General features: G+C 51.2%; 2 pseudogenes; both read right to left on the bottom strand.

The window, feature by feature from the left end:
• Positions 1 to 149: 149 nt before the first annotated feature.
• On the bottom strand, positions 150 to 266 carry LOC137329635 (U2 spliceosomal RNA; annotated as a pseudogene).
• Positions 267 to 1,246: 980 nt separating this feature from the next.
• LOC137329722 (U2 spliceosomal RNA) lies at positions 1,247 to 1,363 on the bottom strand (annotated as a pseudogene).
• Positions 1,364 to 3,476: the final 2,113 nt, after the last annotated feature.

Raw genomic sequence — 3,476 nt, 5'->3', positions numbered from 1 at the left:
TGGTTTCCTTCCACAGCAGCTCTGAGTGAGAGAGAGAGAGAGAGAGAGAGAGATATCAGCTTTATTCTCAGTAATAATACACACACACACACACACACACACAGAGACACTGGGAAAGAGCTGATTTTCCTTTTGAATATCTCCCCACGGGGAGCTGCACCGTTCCCAGAAACACTGCAATACTGGGTCGATGCGTGGAGTGGACGGAGCAAGCCCCTATTCCATCTCCCTGTTCTAAAAATCAATTAAAAATAATAATAAATAATATGTGTGTGTGTGTGTGTGTGTGTGTGTGTGTCGGTGTCAGTATCAGTCAGTGAGTCAGTGTCTCTCTCTCTCTCTCTCTCTCTCTCTCTCTCTCTCACTCAGAGCTGCTGTGGAAGGAAACTTTTTTAAAAAGAACTTGCTTATTGAAAGAAAGATGTGTCTCAAGCTGCCGGGCCCTGTCCATTGTCCTGTCAATGGCAGGACTGCTTTCACCAGGAACCCGGTTTTCTGGGTCAGAGGTTCCAGGGGACCTGTTTTGTGCGGACTTCCCTGTGTCCGTCCCTCCCTGCCTGCCTTCCCCCCCAGCACTTCCTTCTGAACACCTTTGTCGTTTGAGCGAGGGCCAAAAGCCTGCCTGTGAAAGGGAAGGATCAGCCGGTCAGCCCCCTGTTGGTCGCTGCTGCCAGTGCAGCAGGCGTGCGTGTGTATTCGGCCTCGTGTCCAGGTCCCTCAGGGACTTGAGGCAACTCTCCCCGGTGGTCTTGTGGTCAGGACCGGGCTTCGAATCCCGGTCGGGGGGGATGACTTTCTGCTGCAGATTAATTGGCACCTCTGAAAGAAAGTCTCCCCTCCTGAGCGTAAAGCTCCACCCTCACCACCACCACCGCCTTTTCCACCCCTTGACAAACAGACAGACAGACAGACAGACAGTCAGACAGTCAGACAGTCCAGTTCGGGAGCGCAGCTTTCATTTGGAAGCAGACCCTGCTTGTTTAAAGTCAACGACGCCAAGTTATTTTGCACTTTGAATTATATCGCTACGTGCGAGCGGCACTCAGCCTTGGAGAAGAAAAAAATACCACTGAGCTGAGAAAGGTCTTTTTAAAACGGTTTCCTTCCACAGCAGCTCTGAGTGAGAGAGAGAGAGAGAGAGAGAGAGATATCAGCTTTATTCTCAGTAATAATACACACACACACACACACACACACACAGAGACACTGGGAAAGAGCTGTTTTTCCTTTTGAATATCTCCCCACGGGGAGCTGCACCGTTCCCAGAAACACTGCAATACTGGGTCGATGCGTGGAGTGGACGGAGCAAGCCCCTAGTCCATCTCCCTGTTCCAAAAATCAATGAAAAATAATAATAAATAATGTGTGTGTGTGTGTGTGTGTGTGTCGGTGTCAGTATCAGTCAGTCAGTCAGTGTCTCTCTCTCTCTCTCTCTCATAGCTGCTGTGGAAGGAAACTTTTTAAAAAAGAACTTGCTTATTGAAAGAAAGATGTGTCTCAAGCTGCCGGGCCCTGTCCATTGTCATGTCAATGGCAGGACTGCTTTCACCAGGAACCCGTTTTTCTGGGTCAGAGGTTCCAGGGGACCTGTTTTGTGCGGACTTCCCTGTGTCCGTCCCTCCCTGCCTGCCTTCCCCCCAGGACTTCCTTCTGAACACCTTTGTCGTTTAAAATAATAATAAATAATATGTGTGTGTGTGTGTGTCGGTGTCAGTATCAGTCAGTCAGTCAGTGTCTCTCTCTCTCTCTCTCTCTCACTCAGAGCTGCTGTGGAAGGAAACTTTTTTAAAAAGAACTTGCTTATTGAAAGAAAGATGTGCCTCAAGCTGCCGGGCCCTGTCCATTGTCATGTCAGTGGCAGGACTGCTTTCACCAGGAACCCTTCCCTGCCATTGCAGTGTTGATTTGGTCCTTATGCAAATTTAGGGGCGGAGCCAGCACACAAACGACCAATCACAGCAAAGTCCGCACTTTGCGAGCGCACGAGGTCGCGGCCAGCGTTCCAGTCCGCTCAGATCCAAATAAGCCCGAAAAGGAACACGCTCGATCTTAGCCAAAAGGCCGAGAAGCGATACCGCGCTCGATGCGAATTGATCTCGGGTCCTGTTTGCCCTCCCTCTTTGTTCTCTGGCTGCCGGTGTTGAAAGCAGTCTCGCAGCACTGCCGTTCTCTCCCACTCTGGCCACATTTTTTGCCACCGTTTCTAATTGCAACAGTGGATGAGTTTAAAGAAGTTGCCGTTTTTTCCTTTCTTGCCAGGATTGCTTGACAGATTGGTAAATTTGCCAGTAGGCCACCAATCAGATGGGGGAGGGTTGTGTCTCAACGGACCTCCGTCAGTCAGTCTCAGTCACTAACGAACTGCCGTGGAAGGAAACCTCTTTGAGTAAAACTAGTGACGTGACGTGACGTGTCTCACAATGAGCGAGCGAGTGAGATTGCAACGGCCAATTGAGAAAGAGGTGAGGTGCTGACAATCAGCAGCTCGTGTTGAAACATTCATTCCACGGCAGGCAAGACCAATCAAAAAAAATACTGCAGATGCTGGCTCGGCTCGGCTGGCTGGGCTGGCTGGCTGGAAATGGGAAATAAAAACACAAGGCGTGTTAAAGGCTGGTTAAACTGTCGAAAGAAACAAGGCGTTAATGTTTCAGAAGCGCCTATTGAAAGACGTCTCTCAAGCTGCTCCCTGACTGGGCCCTGTCCATTGTCACGTTAATCCCAGGGCGGGGCGGGACTGCTTTGACCGGGAGACCTGTTTTCTGGGACGCAGGTGTGACATTCCAGGGAGGCACCTACTTTGTGCTGATTCGAAACGACCACGACAACGGCAACTTGCAGTTCTATATTACAACAACAACAACGCGCGTGTGGTAGTTGGGAGGGGCTGCGTTCGCGCTCTCCCCCCTGCATTGAAACTCAAAGTTCGATTTTCAATCCCATAGTCCACCAATCGGATGGGAGACGGTGTGTGTGTGTGTGTGTGTGTGTGTGTGTCAGTGTCAGTGTCAGTGTCAGTCTCTCTCTCTCTCTCACTCTTACTCAGAGCTGCTGTGGAAGGAAACCTTTTTAAAAAGAACTTGCATATTGAAAAAAAGATGTGTCTCAAGCTGCCGGGCCCTGTCCATTGTCACGTTAATGGCAGGACGGGGCAGGACTGCTTTGACCAGGAGACCTGTTTTCTGGGACGCAGGTGTGAGATTCCAGGGGACCTGCTTTGTGCTGATTTCCCTGCCTCCCTCCCTCCTCCCCAGGACTTCCTTCTGAACACCTTTGTCGTTTGAGCGAGGGCCAAAAGCCTGCCTGTGAAAGGGAAGGATCAGCCGGTCAGCCCCCTGCTGGTCGCTGCTGCCAGTGCAGCAGGCGTGCGTGTGTCCTCGGCCTCGTGTCCAGGTCCCTCAGGGACTTGAGGCAGCTCTCCCCGGTGGTCTCGTGGTCAGGACCGGGCTTCGAATCCCAGTCGGGGGGGGATGACT

Source organism: Heptranchias perlo, chromosome 12 (assembly GCF_035084215.1).
Source record: "Heptranchias perlo isolate sHepPer1 chromosome 12, sHepPer1.hap1, whole genome shotgun sequence".
NCBI classification, from domain to species: Eukaryota; Metazoa; Chordata; class Chondrichthyes; order Hexanchiformes; family Hexanchidae; genus Heptranchias; species Heptranchias perlo.
This window is presented reverse-complemented; position numbering and strand designations above follow the sequence as displayed.